Here is a 22,838-nt window from a genome sequence, read left to right as displayed (position 1 = left end):
TAGCAAGTAAAAGTCCAACAAGGTCTTGAATTGTAAATCAAAACTCGTACGATTTTACATGTATCTCTTAAAAACAATAGTAAATACGAGACACTCCCCCTGAAAACCAAATTTACGCATAGACCCTCAAAGAAGATCCTGTTGTTGTCCTTCTCATCTAACCCCCGCTCAAAATGCAGCGTTTACTTAAAATGAAAAAGAAGGATATACCAAAGGACCAAACCAACCTTCAATTTTAACCCCAAAAAAAAAAAAAATCCCTAGCGGCCTGAGAAGAATATTCTTTCGTATTCGAATATAATAACCGCCTGAGCCGGTCCTGTCAATTTCGAAGCCACGTGCAGCTCAACTACGAATCAACACCCTTTTACCTTTTTGCCGGAAATACACTTATACCCCTGCATCTTTTTCTCTCTCAACACAGCAGCCACCGGATCAGAATAAAGTCCAGCCAAATAAACGGCAATTAAACTGTACAACAATGTCGTTATAAATGAGTAACATGTATCATATATGACCTGACCGAGATGGATCGGAGATTGCAATATCTTAGTCGATACGAAGCGGTCAATTTACTAAATACAAGTATGGTATCGTCGTACCGAATCCACAAATCCGGTACGTAACGATACAGATTTCGATTCTGGTAAGAACGATAGTCGATAGTAACAAAGCAATCTAATTAGTCTAATCTCGAAAGTCCCAAAATGACGTCATAGTAACCAACCATGTGCCCGTTACATTTGCATTCAGCATCAAGAAGTGCGTGGCGAAACTTTGTTTGTTTCGCTCTCTAAAACACTATTGGTCATCATGGTGCCAGTGGCGTTAATCTAACTCGACTAATCCGATTTTCTTTCTTCTCCTCCGTTTTCTACAAACATCGCTTTTTCCTTTTCAATCGAAACCCAGCTACGATGGAACCTTCGCGCGAGAACAAGAGAAGATCGAAAGCTAAAGCTGTCTTCTCCCTTCCATTACTCTGATCCATCCATTATCTCACTCCCGGAAATCTCGAACCTTTCCGCCTGTCCAAACCCTAACCTTCTCTCCAGAATCTAGTCATCCAATCCATCGACATCTCTCCGCAATCTCTGATGAACAGCCGCCAGGTACTGTGTTTTGATTTATTTAGCTTGCTCTTCCGCTTTATGGTGTATGGTTTTAACTGCATTTCGAAGAACTCTTTGAACTTTGGTATATTGAAAGCTGAATTGAATCAAATCCCGCCCGTGAAGCTTTTTTCTTTTGGATGAGCTTTTGGCTTTATGCTTTATTAGGTTAAAAAGCCGTGACGGTTGAGTGAAGTTTGAATGCTTCTGAATTTTTTCTTGACTGTTTTATATTTGTGAGATTTAGGGAAAAAATGAATTTTTAATCTGAATGACATGGTAAACTAATGGTAAAAATTGGTTTGCATAACTTTTGATTGTTGTTTTCATTAATTTCACCCTTGGAATCTGCGCCATTAACAAGGCGAATCTTCGAGTTGCTTCTTCTTCTTCTTGGCTTCCTTCTTATTAAACCATTACTGTTCTTTCCCCATTTTTCTTTCAAATTATCTATCCTTGTGCTTGTAATTGAAACTTGGGGATCTGGGGTCTTTTTTCCTGGAAGAATGCTTTAATGGGTATTTGGCAGCTGTACCTAGCTTGTATTGGATCTGAGATTGGGTCGAAGTGTGAGGTAGGCGAGGTTTCTGGTTGGTTGAATTAACTTACTTGCAGTTGTGGAAGAGTTACAATTTTGGTTCTACTTTCGTTTTAGTTTAGAGTTATCTTTTTCATTCAATCGGTGTGTTTGGATATTTTTCCTTTGGGAGATCTATAATTGGGATGCTCAGAGTTACAGTTCATTGAAGAGGTGGGTTTGCCATATCTTGGAAATTGTGTTGGCTTCTGCTTTGGTAAAATATTGAGTATATCCTTCAGTTACTCTTTCAAACTATCTCTACCCCCCCCCAGAAAAAAGATCCAATAGATACAGTATAATAATTATTCAAGAAGTTGGTTCTGATTCTTCTGACATGAACAGGGTGTCTCAGCTGTTTTATGTGCTGTATAAGTGCATAGAGAGAGATATCTTGGTGCATTTGTTATTTAAGACCAGATCGTGATGGGAACTTGGTTGCGGTTTACACTGTTTCCTCTTGAAAGTTGTGTTTTCTTCTTTCTGTGGCCTGTGAGCTGTCTCAGTGGGAAATGATTGATGGTGCTTCCCAATGTTCCATCATCTTTAATGTGAAGTTCTTTTCCATTTGAAATTTCAGATAGATTTTATGCAGAATCTTATAGTGGGGGTGGAGACCTATTTCATTCATGAGTAGATATTAACCTTTTTTGGACGTATAACCTAAGTAGAATCTGTAGGTACAGGTATGTTGGTTTGATTTGTGAACCTACCAGGAGTTCCTATCTGTGGTAAGCTGCTGAGGGAACTTTCTTTCTTTTCTTTTTAACTGTTATGACTAAAGACTTTAGGAATTGATTCTTTATGTATAACATTTACAATTCTGGGACACAAAGGATGTAGCCAAGTGGTGCTATTTGGTTTTACAATTATTGTATTCTCCCTCAATCTGCGATTCCAGGCTTTTACTGCATTAGAAATTTTCTGTACTGGTTAAAAATTTATTGAGTATAGCTCTTGTGGGTTTGTTATTCTTTTAGTGAGGTCATATAATATCATTTTTGTCCATAAAGAAGTAAAATTCAGCATACAATTTTCTAGCAGGTTCTGTCAAGTGTTCAATAATAATGTATTCCTCTTATTTTAGGGTTATATTAGGAAGTTATATAGTTTTGGTGATTTTCAACTTGTTGTCTAATCTACCGAATTCTTTTAGAACTCTTGTGCCGGCAATGTGACCAGAAGTTCCATCATCCATTTCTCTTGCACTTCATAATTTATGATGCACTGGTGGGCAAAGAGTAGCTGTTTCATTGGTGGTATATATCCTTGGTTTTGGAACTTCTGTTGTGTAGTGATTTGCTATTTTTCTTCTGATATCATTTATTATTTATTTGTCTTTTAAAATTCAGTGTAGCTTATACATGGCTGTCTTCATTTCTTAGCATGCTAGTCATGGGTCAAAATTGTGACCAAAATGTTGAAATTTGGGCAAAATATTTTGGCTGCAACTGTCCTTAAAATAAAATGAAAAACAAAATAAAATATTACAATATTTTTTTGAAGTAAGCAACTAATAAACAAAATTGATCATATCCTTACGTTACATTTCAGAATATCTCTATCCCACCCCAAGAGAAAAGGATCCAAAAGATTTAGTATAATAATTATACGAGAACTTGGTTCTGAGTTTTCTGACATGAACAGGGTGTCTCAGCCATTGTATGTGCCTTAAAAGTGCTAAGAGGGAGATATCTTGGTGCACTTGTTATTTAATATCAGATCATGATGGCACCTTGCTTGTGGTTTTCAGTGCTTCCTTCTGAAAGTTGTACTTTCTCCTTTTTGTGGCATGTGAGTTGTCTCAGTGGGAAATGATTGATTGTGCTTCCCAGTGTTCCATGATCTTTGGTGTGAAATTCTTTTCCATATGGAGTTCCAAACAGATTTTCTGTAGACTCTTAGGCTGCGTTTGTTTGCTGGAATAAAAGTGGGGTGGGTAAAAAGGGGTAGGAAAATTCTTGAAAAAAGTGTAGATTTCTTACTTTTCCCTTAAATCCCAAAATTGTAGATTGTTTGGTTGCTTGGGGTGGAAAAGTGAGAGACAAGCTTCCTTGAATCAAGGAAATTTGTCTGGTGATGTGGCAGCCCAACTTTCCCACCCCAAGCCATTTTAAAACCCCACAAATTTGGTGGGATTTTGTGGAAAAGTTTGGAAAAGTAAAAAGTGGGACCCACCCATAGTTGTCATGGCGTCGCCTAGGCGATGCCTTCGCGTCCTGGCGGAAACATAGGGCTTGAGGTGAAGGCCGACTCAGGAGAAGTCAATAAGGCGGCCGCCTTAGACTATGAGGCGTCTTCGAGTCGTCACCTCGGACGCAATATACCACTAGGCGACCGCCTTATTAGGTGCTAAAAATTGTAAATTTATTTTATTCCAAATCAGAGGCCAAAAAGGCTTTGAAAAGTAGATTCCAATCGGAAAGAATCTAATGGGTGAATGGTTATATAGGTGTTATTGTTACATTAAATTAAAAAAAAAAAAAAAAAAAAAAAAATTTCACTCGACTCAGTCGAGTGAAATCTATTCGAGAGTCAATCGAGCCCTAACCTTACCTCTTCTTTGAGTTCTCTCTGCCTCTCCCTCTGCAACTCTTTTCGTCTTTGACTCGACACCGACCATTAGTGACATCGGTGACACCAGTGACACCGGCGACAACTAGTGTCACCGGCGACAACAACATCTCTAGAGTCTGGACTCGTTTTTTTTTTTCATCAACCAAAATTCCATCGTATCAGTTGCAGGCTTGCAGCAGCCAACCTCCGGCGCAGCAACCTCAAGAGCAGCAGCGTGCGAGTGTGCGACTCTCTTTCTTCTGTTTTTTCCCCCCTAAATCGATTTTGTTCACCGTGCGAGGTGCGACTCACTATTGCCGTGTTGCGGTTGTAGGCTTGCTGCGAGTGAGTGACCAAGTTGCAATGGCTTCCGGTAACTTTGGTCACCATCTTAGGCGACGGTATGTCGCCGGAATTTTTTTATTTTTCTTTCTGCGATGTAGCTATGTTATATACTTATGTCATCGGTAACTTTGTTCACCATCTCTGTGAGTCTGTGACTTGTAAATTGCACCTGATTGCATACTCTGAACCTGCTATTTGGTGTTTCTGTGTTTTATTTTATTTTATTTGTAACGATTCTTCTTCATTGAATTTGTTCCATCTCTGTTTCATCTACCTGGATACATTGTAATGATTCTTTTCTTATCTGGTGTACGTGTGTCTTTGTTTTTCTTTTGTTGTTTGATTTTTTCTGATAGTTGATAGTTTAGCAACTTGGTACTTCGGGTCCAGCCGATGAATTCTTTCCTTGCATAAGTTCAGCACTTGAATTCTTTTGTTGTTAAATTTTGTTTCGTATCTTGATTCTTGTTAATGATAGCATGATACTTGGAATTTATTTAGTACCTACTATGTGTGGTTTGTAGTATGTTGGATGACTTGAGGTAGGCTAAATGGCTAGAATTTATTTAGGACGTACTATGTGTGGTTTGTAGTATGATGGATGACTTGAGGTAGGCTAAATGGCTAATATTAGTCTTTTTATTATATATAAGATAGGTTTATAATGAATTAGTGTATGAAATGTACACTAAAAAGTAAAAATTTCACTTAAAACGCTTCGACCGCCTCAAAAGCGCCTCGGAGGGCGCCTCGGAGGGCGCCTCATCGACTCATCGCCCCAACTAGCTAAAACCGCCTCGCATCTCCTTGTCGCCGTAACAACTATGGACCCACCACTATCACTTTTCCACAAAACACTTTCCTTTCCTTTCCTTCTCCCTCACCCCACTACACAAGGGGCCCACATGTTTTTTTTTCCCACCCCACCTTTGTAAACAAACGCAGCCTTATAGTGCAGGTTGGAGCCCCATTTCATTATATATTGACGTAATTTGGTGAGATATTGCTTAAAGTTATTTTATTCACAGGTCCCAAGAGGGTATTTATAGTTACAATCTAGTTGAGTCCCACTCTGAGTAGAAAAAGGAAATGCAAAACAAATAGAACTAAGAAACTAACTCTAGACTTATTGAGAAACGAAATCCTATTCTAATTAGAAAAATGTCAGCATATACTTTCAGCACTCCCCCTCAAGTTAAGCATAGATATTTATAATGCCTAACTTGCCAATAATACTATTGAATACATTAGTGCTTAAGCTCTTTGTGAGCGCATCAGCCCACTGCTCGTTTGAAGTAACAAAGGTGATATGGACCAACCTAGCCTCAACCTTCTCTTTGATGAAATGTCTGTCAATCTCCACATGCTTAGTCCTGTCATGCTGTACTGGGTTGTGAGCTATGCTGATTGGTGACTTACTATTTGAGTATAATTGTACAGGAACCTCCAAATCTATACCAACCTCTTGAAGCAGCCCTTTCAGCTATAGTACTTTACAAATGCCCTGAGCAATCGCCCTAAACTCGGTCTTAGCACTAGACCTCGCAACCATAACCTGTTTATTGCTTCTCCAAGTCACAAGGTTACCTCTCACATATACACAATACCCAAAGGTAGACCTCTTATCATTTGGACATCCTGCCCAATGTGCATCTGTATATGCCTTAATCTTCAAATATCCATGAGCTGAAATTAAAATCCCTTTTCCTGGAGTGGCCTTCAAGTACCTCAAGATTTGATATACTGCATCCATGTGTGAGGAGTAAGGATTATGCATATACTGGCTAATAAGACTAATTGCAAATGTGATGTCAGTCCTTGTGTAAGATAGATTAATCAACTTTCCCACTAATTTTTGATACCTTGTCTTGTCAATTGGTTCTCCTTCCTTTGCCTTCAAGTGTAGGTTAGGCTCAAGAGGAGTCTCAACAGGCTTACATCCTAGCGTCCCAGTTTCCTCAAGAAGATCTAATGTATACTTTCTCTGAGAAGAGATACGCCTCTGGCAGAATATGCCAACTTCAAATCTAGGAAATATTTGAGTTTTCCTATGTCCTTAATCTCAAATTCGGTTCCCAAAAAAGTCTTCAATGCTAAAAATCTCATCCTTGCTACTGCTTGTGATCACAATACCATCCACATATACTAAAAGTATAGTAGTTTGGGAACCATCTATTTAATAAACAAAGTGTGGTCTGCATTGTTTGCTTATAGCCATTACATATCATTGCCTTGTGGAACCTTCCAACCTATGCTCTTGGAGATTGCTTTAACCTATATAAAGCCTTCTTTAACTTTTAAACTTTCTCATGAGTCTCCGCAGTAGAATACCCAGGTGGTACGTCCATGTATACCTCCTCTTGGAGTTCTCCATGCAAAAAAGCATTCTTCACATCTAACTATTGTATACTCCATCCTTTATTAACTACACATGAAAGAATAGTACGAACCGTATTCATCTTGGCAACAGGGGCAAATGTCTCCTGGTAGTCAACACCATAAGTCTGAGTGAAGCCTTTGGCCACCAATCTTGCGTTGTACCTCTCAATGATCCCATCTGCTTTGTGTTTGATCAAGAACACCCATTTGCACCTAACAATCTGCCTTCCTATAGGCAAAGTCACCAAGTCCCACGTTTTTCTTCTTCTTTTCCAGAGCTTGCATTTCCTCATCCATAGCTCCTTCCAGTTTGAGTGAGATAATGCTTCTTGCCAAGTTTTAGAAACAAAAGTAGAGGACAAAGAGGAAATAAAACTTTGAAATTCTGGGGATAGGGATTGATATGAAACATAATTAGAAGTAGGATGTTTGGTGCAAGTTCGATGCTGCTTTCTTAATGCAATTGGTAAGGCCAAAGCAGGATCAGAAGAAGGGTCAAAGATAGATTCACTTGGAGGAATGGATTGTTCAAGGCCAAGAACGAAAGCTTTTAACTGGCTTGGTTCAAAAGGGGTCACTGGTTGCTTTATTTGATAGGTTTTTAGAGGTCTAGTCTCCCCTTGCACATCATCCACTAGTTGTTCATGTCTGGTCACTTCATCTTCCATAGGAGGATCTTCTACAGGAATTTCAGGAGAAGTATCGAAATGAGGAATCAACACTGGAATCTCTTCACTAAGACTCTTCTCTTAAAGAGGTGTAGGGGAAAAATAAGGAATTTATCCCTGGAACACAACATCTATGGACACGAAGAAACGACGAGAACTAGGATGATAACACTTATACCCCTTATGTGTAGGAGGATAACCCAAGAAAGTGCACTTTAACCCATGTGGATCCAACTTACCATGAACATGGTGGTTCTGGACAAAGGCAACACATCCAAAAACCTTAGGTGGCACAATAAAGGTTGTTGTCCTTAAAAGAACCTCAAGGGGACAATGCTGGTCTAAGACTTGGGAAGATATTCGATTAATTAGATATGCTGCAGTAAGAATTGCGTCACCCCGAAAACAAGAAGGAATATGCATAGTAAACATAAGGGAATGTACTACCTCAAGTAGATGTCTATTCTTACGTTCGACAACCCCCATTTTGAGGTAAAGTGTCAACACAATTAGTTTGGTGTATGATGCCATGGTTTGCTAAGTAAGAAGGGAATGCCCCACCCAAGTACTCAATTTCGTTGTTTGGACGAAGGATTTTGACTGTCGCCCCAATTTGAGTCCTAATCATATTATGAAAATTTTGAAAACATGAGAAAACGTCACCTTTTTTTTTGTATAGTAACACATGTGGTCCTAGTGTAATAGTCAATAAAGGTAACGAACCATCTATGACCAGATAAAGACATGGTCTGAGAAGGACCCCACACATCAGAGTGGATGACTGGAAAATGAATTTTACTACGATGATTTGAAATAGGGTAAACATGCCTAGTTTGTTTGGCCAAAATAGAGGCCTCACAATAGAAATCATTCAAATTACATATTTTATTAGGAAATAACTTGGAAAATAGGTAAAGAAACGTGGCCAAGACGACAATACTACTACAATAAGGTAAAAAGTGCAGGAAGGTGGAATTAGAGGCCATAGAAAGAGCTGATGGGGACCCATCCAATAAGTAGAGCCCCCTTTCTGTTTGCCATTGCCAATTGTATGCCTCGTTTCCAAGCCCTGAAACACACAATGAGAAGGAAAAAAGGTTATTTTGCATTTCATATCACGAGTAAGGCTACTAATTGATAAAAGATCAGCCAAAAGCTTAGGAACATGCAAGACATTAGATAGGGTAAGAGAAGGCGAACAGATAATAGATTCCTTCCCAAAGATAGGGGAGAGAGACCCATTAACCATTTGAACATCCTGAGCAAAAAGAAAAATGAATAAGTATGGAACAAAGTGGATGAACTTGTCATATGGTTGGTTGCCCCAGAGTCGATTATCTAGGATGAATAAGTCAAATTGATATTGTGACAAACAAAAATACCTGTAGGGAATTGTGGATCACCAGAGGGAAGATGCTAGAGCTCATCTGAGGAAAGAGGTGTTGGAGAACTCAAGGTGTTAGAATTGGCTTGATTTGCAGATGCTTGATTGTTGCCCTATTCCCATTCCTACCTCCTCCACGGGAATTTGTTGGACGTCCGTGCAACTTCTAACACTTGTCCTTTGTATGACGCTCTTTCCCACAATACTTGCACTTCATTGGAGGGTGAAAATCACCAGAACTAGATTTATTATTGCCAGATGCAGCCACGAATGCAGATCTATCAAATGTTTGAGTGTGTACCATAGCTGTCCTTCGATCGTCCTCTGTATCTACCATGGCATAAGCTTGAACCAGAGAAGGGAAAGACTCTAGAAAAGATCTGTACACGAATTTGATCAAATTCTAAATTCAATCCTGCCAAAAAAATCACAAACTTTGTTTATTTTCCCATTGTTGATAGACAATAGCATCTTCAACATTCTTCGGTGTAAACTTCCCATAGAAATTTAAAGTCTAGTAATATCCCTAAAGAGTGTTATAGTACTGAGAAAGAGTAAGGTCATTCTGTTGCAACTGATTGATCTTCCGTCTAATTTCAAAGCACTGTGCATCATTGCCTACTCTTGAGTATGTATATTTAGCAACTTTCCAAATAGTTGTTGCATTAAGAAGGAGGAGATAACTCTCTGCTATGCTTTAGTCAATGGAGTTGATAAGAAAACCTATGATCAAGCATTCATCTGTGTACCACTTGGAAAGTTGCAAACCAAGCGTGGAAGGTTTGGTAGAAGTCCCATCAAGATGGTCAGTAAGATCACGAGCACCAACAACAAGGGAAACTGAACGAGACCATCTAAGATTATTTGTCCCATTGAGTTTCACAGTGGTCATCTGGAGCGGTGAAAACTCACGATCCATATGAATGGAAGACATGGGAGACTCTTTAGATGTATCGGACAAGGATGTGGGATCAGCCATAGCAAGATGAAATTACTCAAATTTACTCCCTGAAAATTTTTGAATTTGCAAATAGTCCCCCTGAAACTATTTTAATTTACAAAAGACCCTTGGAACTATTTGAATTTATAATCAAACCTCTGAAACTATTTGAATTTGCATAAAACCCCTTGATAATATCTAAATTTACAAAAAGATCCGTAGAACTTCTCTAGTTTAAAAACAGCCCCTGCAATTTTTTGAATTTACCAAACAGGCCCCCGTGAACTTAGAAAACATCCGTTGCCACTTGCGATGCACCGAGAACCATTTTTAAGCATCATTGAAGACTCTAGAGACATTTGGAGGGTTTGAATGTGGTAGGCGATGGGTTTAGAAGGCTATTTGGGTACCCCCAAAAAAAAAAAAAAAAAAAAACTATACACCATCGTAGACTAAAGAACAAACAGAATTTTATTTTTTATTTTGTTTCTAGAGTTCAGATTATCCTAGGAGAGTTGCAAGAAGCAGCACACTCCTAGGAGTGATCGTGAGTAGGTTGGGGACTAAAAAGAAAGGTAGGCGATGGCCCTAGAAGAGTCAAAAAGTTGCAGCGACTCTTCTAGGATCAATCGCTGGGTTAACAAAAGGGGTATCAGAGTTCGACTTGGGGCTGGAATGGTTCTACAGGGGTTGGTGATGGTGGTTATGGGTGACTAAGGAGGTAGAATGAAGTTATAGAGCTGAGAGATGGTGGCTGAAGCTTTTCTAGTTCTTTGAAACCTGCGATGGCCTTTTGTGACTTGCGATGGGGGGTTGCTGTCTCAAATCTGACATGGCTCTGATTCCATGATGCAATTTGGAGAGATATTGCTCTAAGTTATTTTATTCATAGGCCCCAATAGGGTATTTATAGTTACAATCTAGTTGAGTCCCACTCTGAGTAGGAAAAGGAAATACAAAGCAAATAGAAATAAAAAACTAACTCTAGACTTATTAGGAAACAGAATCCTATTCTAATTAGAAAAACCTCAAACCATACTTTCAACATATATATTGTCGTATGTAGGTATTAACCTTTTTCAGAATTCAGATGTATCACCTAAGTAGAATCTATAGTTACAGCTACTATTGGTTTGATTTGTGAACCTGCCAAAACTTCCTAACTGGGGTATGCTGCTGAGGGAACTTTCTTTCTTTTCTTATTAACTGCTACAACTAAGGACTTCAGGAATTGATTCTTTATGCAAATAATTGACAATTCTGAGACACAAAAAATGTAGCCATCTGGTGCTAGTTGGATTTGCAATTATTGCTGGAACATAATTAAGTAAAGTATGTGGGGTTTCTCTTTGTCTACAACTTGTAGATGAGCACCAATGGTTAAATTTGCTTTGCTGAAGTAGTGGTTGACATGAAATTCTGTATTGAGTTGAAAAAAAAACTTGTATGATATCTATCATCAATTTGACCAGTAACTTTGATTTGTGTCTGTAGCTTTTTAAATTCGACATTAAATTTCTTCAATCACTATCATTGCACACATATTAAATTGATTGTTGATAATTTGAAAATGAAACTTAGCACAAACGCTTAATAATCTGAAACAAAATTTAAGATATGTTTGGCAGGATCATGTTACAACAACTGGTTAGTTCACTGATTGGAACTGCTTTCTTGTATGAATGGTCTCCTGTCTTGTATGAAAGGTAACGTGCTTATCAGGGTATGCTGAGGCTGGACCTTGTTATTATTTCTCAAAGCCAGTCATCCTTTTAAATGTTCAAACTTGGAAACCTGCTGAATTAAATTTGTACCACTAGCAGCAGTGTGAAAGAAATTTTTGGTCATCTGAAAATATTCTCTGGAATGGACCAGATTTCTGCCATATTGGTGGTACGTTTTGGTTTTGGGCCATTGAAAGGGACATGAAAATTTGAACCTTGACTAGAATGTATACAACACTATTGTGCGTCCATGCCATCTGATGTTTGCTTCTTTCCCCCTTTCCTTCAGGTTTTTCTTCTTTTTTCTTAGTTTTATTTTATTTTATTTTTAAGTTCCTTCTAGGGCTGCTTAAGTGGTAGTTTGGCTGTGGTGGGACACTGGGGGTAGTGGGTCGTCCCGCTTCCCCAGACCGGGGGGGGTTGGAGAAGGATGAAGAGAGCACTGTTGTGGCACTTTCATGTATGTATTAGGGAACAAGACAACTTTGCCATTTCTAATAGATTTTTTTTTACATACTCTTTTGCTTTATGTGCTTGCTCCTTTACATGATTTTTTTAATTTAATTTAATTTAATTTATTTTATTTTAATTCTTACTTTGCTTCATATTGCTTCCTTATGAATACCCACCCTCTTGATGCCAAGATCAGTTGATTGCTAGTGGATGGTTGGCCAAATACTAAATTCATAGGGTGCAGAATATTAGGTTTTTAACTTTACTATGAGTTCCTTGTTCTTTTCCCATCTATCCTCTGTTGCCAGTCTCTGAAAAAATTATGGTTTATTAAAGAAAAATAAGTGTGGTATCTGGTCATGTTTAATTTGCTGGGAAATCTGGTTAGGTGGTTGGAAAATTTAGATTGTAGACAAGATTCTTACCATTTCAATCCAGGCAGTTGTAACTTAACTGGCTGTCATGGCTGATGGGTATTAGAGTGTAATTCTGTGTGATGTTCCACGTCCCCTGTGGAGATGTAAGCATGCTAAAAGAGTGATTTTGCATGTGTATGTGGCTAGTAGTTTTCAGCAATGGTCCAATTATTTGTGTGAGGTATAGTTAACTATACTAGGTGTGTTTATGTGTTGAAAATTGATCACTAGTAAATGATTTGCTTACAGAACTGATGCAGATTTAGTGACTGTACACGACAAGTAGAAAGTTCCTGTATTGTCTTCACATCTATGTTGGAGGACTTGTCCCAGTTACATATATCTTAAAATCTCTTTCCTGTATAATGGAGACTATATTCTTTGATTTCTTTCCTGCATGCAGTTTTCAGTCATGTATTGCACCGTGTTGCATTACATATGTAAGCAGAATTTCTCAAAACCAGTAAATAATTTCAATTTTTAAATATATGTTTCCTTGTGCAAAAACCATGGTAGGGTTGTTTCAACGCCAGTCTTCTTGGAATGAGAAAAGCAGGACTGCATCGTGTTATTTTTTAGTTGTCAGGTGGTCTTTCTAAATGCATATTCATTTTTTCACCCTTCGTTATGTGTTTTTTAAAAGGTTATTATTGTGTATTGTGCCCAACGATGATGCTTTTGTTTTTTAATTTATTGAATGCATCTCTCTCTGAACTTCTTTTTTGTTTGATTTTTCAGCTTGCTTAGGAAACGCATCTAAGATATTGTGGAAGAGTTATTATCAACTTTGAGGTAACTGGTCATTGTATTGCTTGTGAGAGTGTAACTTTTGTTTGTCCAGAATCATTTGGTGGATTAATTGTGGCAAAAGAGGAGTTGACCAATAATGGTCCTTGTAACAATATATGCAGAATCATGTGGGGGATTAATTGTAGTAAAAGAAGGGTTGATCAATAAGGTACTTGTAACAAATTATGCAGTGCACACGTTGACTCTCTCACTCTTTTGAGTCTATTAGTTTCTCTTATTCTTCATCAGCTGTCAATGCCATTGCAGAACCCTGGCTAAAGAGGAGCCGCCGCTTGTGTGTATGATAGGATGGCCAAATTCCATTCCTTGGTTTCATGAACTTGTTGATAAATGATGCCAATAATTTTACACATCTCCCTTTGCAATAATATTCCAATTTTTACCAAAAAAAAAAAAAAAAAGAAATTAAAAAACAAAAAACAAAATATGCAGTGCTAATTAATCAAATTTCGTAACTTTTAGTTTCATTTTCTTCTTGGATTTTGAGGGAATAATGAAGGAGAAAAAAATTTAAGAAAGATGATGATTTAATGGAATGGAAGTTGTAAAATTTATATTTATAGCTGATGTAGTCCTAGGATATGAGGTAAACTATATGCCAGTTGATCAGGATCTTGTTCTAATTGGGTAGTCCAGTTGGGTGAATATGTTTTACAGGTCAAATTATGTAAGGTTAGTTTTGGTGTGTTGGTTATGATAGGCAGGTGTTGTAGAGTCTATTAATGAAGGTTCCTTGATGTTTAGATATGTGATTGATGCTGTGGAGATTTGGGTCTCCAGAAGGTTTATGAAGGATGATTGGGAACTTAGGGTTGAGATGGTTGGAGGTTGCCAGGAGATGTTTGGAATGAACTAGATTTAGTATTTTGAGGCTTGGGAAATATAACATTCACTTATTGATTTGAGTTCTCTAGGGCTGAGATGGTCTGTGTGTATAAGAGACTTCTCAAATTTGAATTCTCCTGGGGAGCAGCCTGTTTGATGGAGATCTTGAATTTTGAAAGAGATCTTCAAGAACTTGAAAGATAGCTTTAATTAGAACCTCCTGGACCTCACAGTCAATAAGATCCAACGCCAACCCCACCAGCGAGCCCCTCGAGTGTCACCCATAAGGTGTCAATTTGATTACACCAATCCCACTAGCCTTGATCAGACAGAAGACAAAATCTTCACTAGAAAAGAAGACAGGAACAGCAAAAAACTTTTACCCAAGATCAAAATTTAGCTGGATGACGCTGTTAGAACCTTGTATAAAGAGTTAGTTAGAGTTGGCGAAATAGGTTGATTTGGCCTCTGTTTGGTTTTGTAGGCCCATAGATATCAAAGCAGCAAAGCAACCACAGCATTTGAGGGCTCCCCTAAGCACCAAAGCGATTAGCAGTCCATATTGCATCGCCTTGGTGAACAAATCGTTTTAGTGTACATTTTTTGTACGACCACTTTATGTGGCATAATTTGCATATTAGAAGTTACCTAATTCTATTTATAAGCTAAACAGAAATTAAAGATTCATAATGATTTTAAATTATCATAAAAGTAAAAATTAAAAAACAAACATATGTTCATCTTGTCATACTAAAATAGTAATGTAGCATAATGACAAATGATTATGATTTATGTAAATATGATAGTATTCTAAAGATGACATCAACCCTCATTTGACCTCGTTTTTTCATTCATAAAATGATCTCATGCTTCTTGTTTCATGGTAACAAAGTGAACCACCAATTGTATGTAATGTTATTGAACAATTTTTTAATCATAATTAGAAAAAAAACCCCAAAAAATTGATTCTAAATACAAAATGCCAAAAAAGCCCATAAGGCATCATATGGTATACAAGGCAGTTCCTTGACATGGCTTAGAGACACAAGCGTACCTGTTTTTGCATACACAAAAGCGGGCCATCGCCTTGGGCCACCTGAAATGCATTTTCACCAAGGCATTACCTTGATGGTGCTTTGGTAACTATGTGAAGGCCTTAGGTATACTGGTCGCAAATTGGGTTCTTGCCTAAAATTCCTTCTGGAACTTTGAACTACATTATCGACTTTTATGCTTGAACAGAACAATGACTGAGAATTGATAAATGAGTAAGACCAATAAGAGCTGAGTTTAATTAATGATGGTGCCAATCATGTCACCATGGACAATGCTGACTGGATAGGACAATTTCAGTAGCAATGAAAATGTAAGAAATATTTCAGACCCACCAAGCTGTCATCACTCACCAGGAGCTACTTCAGAAACTAAACCGTACAACTTTTTTATGCCTATCCATCATGAAAATTCTTTACGGTTGATGACCAGTGACCTAGGGACTATATAATCAGGTCTCTTCTTTTATGGCGCTAAATAAACACCTGAAGCCTCTTTACATGACAGACCTGCGTCAGGTACACACTCAGATATGTTGTGGGAACTGTTTCCATCTTGCATCTGGAGGCAGTTGAGTAATTCATCTCTGGCATTGTAGCAACAGCCATAACCTCACTTCTCCATAAGTTTTTCAGTTCAAAGTGGATATCAATTCTCAATTGACACAACTGAATCTTTGTATCATCACTAAAGAACAAAGTATTGAAGCTTGGGACAACTTGGTGACATATCATTTAATTTTTGAACCTCATAATTCTCATCTGAATCCAAAAACAGCCAAATTTTGGGTCATGATTTTCATATCAATTTTGCATAGTAAACTTGGTTACCCCGAGGCCTTCACCATCTGACTGCATCTGCAGGTACCATGAAACCATCTAAATTTCTACTTACCTTAACAAATGTGTATAATATATATTTTAAAACTTGATGACATTGATTTTATATTTTGAAGATTCTTTTGTTTTAAGTTTAATTTCTTTTTCTCTATTTTTCACTTCTTTGTTTTATTATCCTTTATCTAATATGTTTGTAAGTTACTTTTGTAATTTTTTTACATAGTTCATATGGCCATGCTATGAATTTTTGATGGCTTACATGTTAGTTGACCCTTAACACTTATTTAGGACCCATCACGTCTCCCGAAGTGCAGCAGATGGTGGCAGTTTCCTTGATAATGTTTCTTTGAGGGGCTAGTTTTATGTTTTGTGTAGTTGGTTATAAATTTCTCTCTTTGTTTTATGTCTTATAGAGGTATCAGCAATAAAATCTCAAAGCTGCTTTTCTAGGCATTTTGGGATTTTATGCAGTTCAGAGAACACAATGCAAATCTTTTGGACTAGAGCTTTAGTATATGGCTGTTGTTCTTGGATTGATTCATGATTTTTTTTCTTCTTTCTGATCCAGTTCTAATTTAACTTTGGATTTTCTGGTTTTGCAATCCAAGTACCAATGCAGAATGAAGGATATAGGAAGGTCTTTATGTTTGACTCGTTCAGGATTTGAGTCTTAAATACCGGTTTTGTAATCATAGTACTGATCTTGGCTACCTTATGGAGAGCAATCCCATTAGTAGCGTGTCTTACAGAATATATTTTGGCCTTATTTACAAGTCAATGCAGTTTTACAGCTGCTTTACTTCGATGTCATTTTTACTAGCAAAAGTGCTGACCATGTTTGGTGCCATAAAGTGATTCTTAATGAAAAGGGAAGTGAGGTATGGTATCGAGCAGGGGTTCTTGGATGTTCGTTCTTAGAATGGCATTATGGCAGTGCATGGTTCTGGATATCTGTTTCTGGCCGTCACATCATTTTGGCTTTTTGAAGGAATGAGATGCCCTGGACATAATATGGTAAGCTGGTTGAGGGGATTTTACCTTCTTGAAGGATTTCTTCTGTCATTGTCTTCTTCTTCTTCTTCTCGTTTTTTTTTTTTTTTTTTTTTTGGGGCATCGTTGAAGAGGTCCATACCGTAGCTTTTTATTGCTCTTGCATTTGATAGCAGAAGGCTAGCATGCTTGCTTTAGGAAATTTGGTCATATGGTGAAGGTGATGCAATATTGTAATAGGGTTGCAGCTTCTAGTTTTACACAAATCCCAAGTATAAGTTGCTTCTTAGATACTAAATTTGGACAAGGCCGCTTTCTTCTCCCTCAATTAGGCAGCACGTGCAGTATGAAATGTATGATTGGAAGCCTATTTTCCTCGGGTGCAATTTATACAGAGTAGAGGTGTGGAAAATTGTGAATTTGGCTGAATCTATTTCCTTTTAAAAACTTGTGTCTGAATTCAGGCCCAGTCTTTTTCCTCGTAATTTTTTTTGCATAAGTGATAATTTTACATGAAAAAACTCACTTTTCTAATCTAGATTTTTGGCAGTTTAGTGGTTTCGGAAACTGTAAAAAAATTGTAAGGTTGTGGTGGCCAAGGAAAAAAAAAGGTGGATGGGACAAAAAGTTGTAATGATTCTTATATTTGTCTATCTCTCTCCTCAAATTTCAATTTTTTTTGAAAAGGTTTCTTTTCTTGGATACCCGAGTGTAGCATAAATTATATGATAAAGTTTTATTTTTCTTCCTTTTTACATAGAAATTAGAACAGAAGGAGCTTCAGTGAAAAAAGTTGGCCTGTGGGGAGGAATGAGTTGAAAATTAACGGTAGACTAAAGTTGCACCAAAACTGTGCATTGGAAGGATGAGAAAACAGGGTAGGATCAATACCTGTTTGTGTAGATGCCTATTTTGCTATCCTTTGACTGCAGTAACCATGAAATAAATTTGAAGTAGACAGAGAAGGATACCACTGCCTGCTGTGTCCTCATTGTCTGTGTCTAGCATGCGAACTGAAGAAGTGTAAGATTGAAGGATACCACTACCTGTTGTTTCTTATCATACAGCTGTGTCCAGTGTCCTCACTGTCTGTGTCTAGCATGCGAACTGAAGAAGTTTGTGGAAGTGGTAACCATATGTAACTGAACCCCAATCATGGTGCTTGCTTATTGGTGTTTTGTAGTGCTGCTGAAGTTAAAAAGGTAGTTCTACATATTTGCAGTTAGGTTGGTATGACTAGAAATTTCATTTAACATCTAATTTATAAATGATATTTGATTCAATATAAAGCCTCAAGGGTGTATATTTGTGTTCGCGCATCCTTGCGTCCACTTTAGGGCACATCCAAAGTATTTGGTGTATACTGATTACTTAATTCATACATTGCTGTACCTCATGTTGTGCCCAGAGCCCTGTAACACAAGTATTGGTCCAAAAGATGTCTGGGTCTTGGCATGGGCTCACTGAAGTTGGCTGGTTTGAGCCTCAGCTTCCTTATGGTATTTATCCAACACAGAGTGACTTCATTGATTTGGATGTACTTCAAATTCTTAGGCGTCTTTCTTTCGGTTAATCAAGTGGTGATTCTTCCTTTCATGTTTAACATTTGATTTTAGAATTTAGATACCTTGTCATGATCATCATAAGGCTTTTGGATCACACTTAGCCCTGTGATGCAGGCCTGGTTCTACTTTAGGATTAGGTTGAGCCATTGCTCTTTAATTTTTGGAATTTACTGTTGTAACGAATTGAAATTTGAATTCTAAAAGTGCAGTTTTTAATGAGTTGCTTGAGGGTCTTATGTAGGTGATAGTTTGGTACAAGAGATGCTTCTCTTAGTCTTTCTGTATTCTCTCATCCCCTCCTTTTCCTATCATGCTCCTCCCTTCACAATGAGAAGATTTTTCCCTTTTAGTTGACAGCAGCCCCTTTCTCTTCTTTTGATCTGATTCAGTTTCAGATCTTACTTTACAAGAATGTATTTCTTTCTTCCCTTTCTCTTCCCTCTTGTCAGTCAACCTGTTGGCCATTTCCCTCTTTTTATTTTATTTCTTATCTTCGCTTTTTTTTTCCCCTCCCATTTGTCATGCTTTACATTATCTTATTAGGTTCTTCCCCCTATTTTATGTCCATAATAACACTCCCATTGATCCCTTCTTTTTCTCCCCTCTCTCTATTCTACTTCGTTAAAGTTTGGTTACTTTCCTATTTATGGGAAACTAGTTGTGAAGACCTTTTAATTACTGTATTGAATTCTGTCCACAAAATAACAACCTGTTAGATTGGGACCTCTTCATACAATTACTAGGCACATTACCCATAGGCCATTCAGATGCGTTTGTAATAAGTTTGCATCAGAGGGTTTGAAGCTCTGATGAAACATCCAACATGACCCTTTTCCACAAGCTTTATCATGCAAATAGGGAAAACCAAAAGATTTTTTAAAATTCAACAATATCAATGGTAATGATTTTAATTGACGTAATGCAATTTTAGTGATCGAATCTAATTGCTCCATTGTGATCAAGTGGTCATGGGGGTTGAGTCTAGAAACAACCTTTTTGTAAAAGCTAGGGTAAAGCTGCTGCTAATGATCCTCCCTAGACCGTGCAGTGGTAGGAGCCTTGTGGACTGGGCACGGCTTTATCGGACAAAATCTAATTTAAAGTATACTACCTAAGGGAAATTGGAGTTCTATCAGGCTACTATAATTGATCGTTTCTTACTGACCTGGCATTGACGTTCAGCTTTTAACTGACCTTGAGCCTGTCTTGTAAAATTTATAGTTTTGCTTGGTTTCAGATATTGATATTTTCCCTGCTGCAGCACCCATTCCTTTTTTTTGGGGTTTTGGGGGGGGGGGGGGGGGGGGAGTTTGTCACTGGAGTGTGAGCATGTAGATGGATCAGTTTTGTGCCAAAGTAGTTCTGGTCAATGTCTCCTTTCTCTTTGGATTCATGCATTATATCAGTAACCCATCAAATAGATCTAGCATTCTATTCTTAAATGCTTCCAAAGTGGTAATTTGGTGTCCTTTTAAAAAATTGAACTAATACAGAGACAATAGTTTGAAGGAATTGAGGAAAACCATCATCTGAATATGTGTCCATGGGTAGCCTACTGAAGGTGTTTGACTGAGATAATGAGTACCTCTCTGGTTATTATACTTCAAATTGAGAAGCAGAAAGTTTTCTTTCTTGAATATGTGAAGAAGTTTCTTGCTGGAACTAACTTGAATATTGAGTTGAGGATCCCGTAGAGTTGTTGTCTTTCTTGTGGAGTATAATCTTTGTGTCACTGTTATCATATCTTCATCAGATATAAGTATATGACTATGTGCCATTTGAGCTGTCATTGTTATAAGCAAAACATTCTTTCTTTGGACTTCATTATAACTTGGGTTTTTTACTTTACCTAGTCTGAAATTTTGAAAGTGGAAGAGCAACATACCTATATCAAGTTCAATGATTTCTAAATTAGCTTTAGCAACCCAGCATTTGATCCATCTATGTAAGAAGTTTGCTGCTTTTGATTTATTTCCTCTCTTAGTGCTATTTGTAACCTTGTGTTTTCTTGATTGAAATTCTACAGTTTTCACCTGGAAATGCCAAGAAGCAGCAGGGGAAGACGCAGACTTGGAGCCCGTAAGTACAGGTTAACTCCATACCCGTTACCATCTCATCGTCGGGAGGTTTCAGTTAGGGAATCACATCAGAAGAAATGTTGCAATGCTTTGGAAAGAAAAGACTGGGAAGATGCAAGATGTTCAGTGTGCATGGAATGCCCGCATAATGCTGTTCTTCTCCTTTGTTCCTCTCATGACAAGGGATGCCGTCCCTACATGTGTGGTACCAGCTATCGCTATTCCAACTGCCTTGACCAGTTCAAAAAGCATATACTAAAGTAGTGTCACCTCGCTCTGCACAACGATGGCATGGATTCTCGGACAACCATAACAGTGATTCAGGTTCTGGTTGGCCCAACGAGAAATGTGAAGTAATGGAGCTAGCATGCCCGCTTTGCCGAGGCCAGGTTAAAGGATGGACTGTAGTGGAACCTGCACGTGAGTATCTCAATGAGAAGAAAAGAAGCTGCACACAGGGTGAATGCTCATTTGTCGGAACTTTCAAAGAGCTTAGAAAACATGTGCGAGCTGAACACCCTTCTGCACGACCACGTGAAGTGGATCCTGTGCTTGAACAAAAATGGAGACGACTTGAACGTGAAAGAGAGCGTGATGATGTGATCAGCACGATAAGATCATCAATGCCAGGGGCAATGGTCCTTGGCGACTATGTTATAGAGGGAAATCATCATGGCTTCAGTACTGATAACGATGGGGATGTTGATGATGATGATGCTTATGATGTTGATTTGGGTGACAATTTTCTTAATTTATTTCTTCTATTCCATCGCAACGTGGGGGGTGTCAACTTTGACACAGGCCTGAGGAGGTTAGGCAGGGGTTACCACCGCATATTGGATGAAGACGCTCATGGTGGAACCCGTCATGTTGCTGCAGGAGATGATGATGATGATGATGATGATGATGATGAAGAAGATGAAGATGAAGATGAAGATGATGATGATGATGTTTCCACTGCTGGTCGTCATAGGGGCAGAGTTTTGGAGCTAGGAAGGTCGCAGAGGAGGCTGAATCGTAGAAATCGGCAGAGAACAGGTATACGGTGACATGAAAGAAGCAATTGGGAGTGGAGAGGGGGCCAGGATCTTGTGTAGGTTTACTCGGTTGAAATTCACATTTGGCCGTCCTGTGCCCTCATCATAAGTACATTGATCTCATTTATTTGTGGAATGTAATTTTAGGATATTACTGTTAAAAATGAAAAGTTAGGAATGCTTTTTTTTTATTCTGTATCTTTTTCGGAAAAATAATACTGTCTCAAGGGGTTATGATTGTTCTTGATATGACAACCCCTGATTAACCCTCAATACATGTATAAAGAAACTTTCAAGTACCTTTAGCCCTCAATAAGAAATGCAATTACATTGTTTGGAGATCCAGATTGAGAATATGGTCGCCACAGTTTAGGGTGGTCAGCAATGTTTCAAAAACATGATTTTCTGCAACTGACTTCAAGAAGATCTTATGCAATGGTTTTCTAAATTAAGTTCACAGAAAATGAGCAGATTTCAAGTTGCAGAACATTGGGATACACATATCATCCATCATGCTGAAAGGAACTCCATAGAACAGAATCCAGGTAACCATGTTCTCTTTTTGAAGTACATGTACATATTCTACTCCCAGCAGCATTATTGTTGAGAATTGAATCATTGTTCCTTTAATTTTAAAATCACTTATATAGATGTATCATATATGTGTATTTGTTTCGTTTATATGCCTAAGCTGAAGGGCGTTTCTGTTCTGTGTGTAATCTCAAACTCGGTGTTTGTTACTCGTTGTACTTTGTTAATATGATATGAGGTGGTATTCAAATACATGATGTGGTTGTATTCCATGTAGATATATGTTTGTAGATGCTGAAGTTGAATCTTTTCTGCCAGTCGGGATTCTGACACGTGGTATTTTATAATCCATCGTGTATAAAAGACTGATTCCATGGAAGAATTGCAGCAGGATCCTATAGGTAGCCAATTTCCGTCAATTTGTGAGTTGTGTTGGTTCTTCCAACCAGGGCGGAGCCAGGATTGAATGTTTGGGGGGTCGAATATACGTGGGCTAATGATGGACCCACGGTGGGTCCCACAATTATAAGTAAATTATAACAAATACATTAAAATA

General features: G+C 38.0%; 1 pseudogene across 1 annotated transcript; it reads left to right on the top strand.

Moving 5' to 3' along the window:
- Window positions 1-778: 778 nt before the first annotated feature.
- Window positions 779-22,747, top strand: LOC149016110 (uncharacterized; annotated as a pseudogene). Its single transcript, XR_016173662.1, has 3 exons — window positions 779-1,112; window positions 13,293-13,346; window positions 20,663-22,747. The product of XR_016173662.1 is annotated as an uncharacterized LOC149016110 (transcript).
- The last annotated feature ends 91 nt before the right edge of the window (window positions 22,748-22,838 follow it).

Source organism: Hakea prostrata, chromosome 5 (genome assembly GCF_041222555.1).
Source record: "Hakea prostrata isolate BN-2017 chromosome 5, UWA_Hpros_2, whole genome shotgun sequence".
In the NCBI taxonomy this organism is placed as follows: Eukaryota; Viridiplantae; Streptophyta; class Magnoliopsida; order Proteales; family Proteaceae; genus Hakea; species Hakea prostrata.
This window is presented reverse-complemented; position numbering and strand designations above follow the sequence as displayed.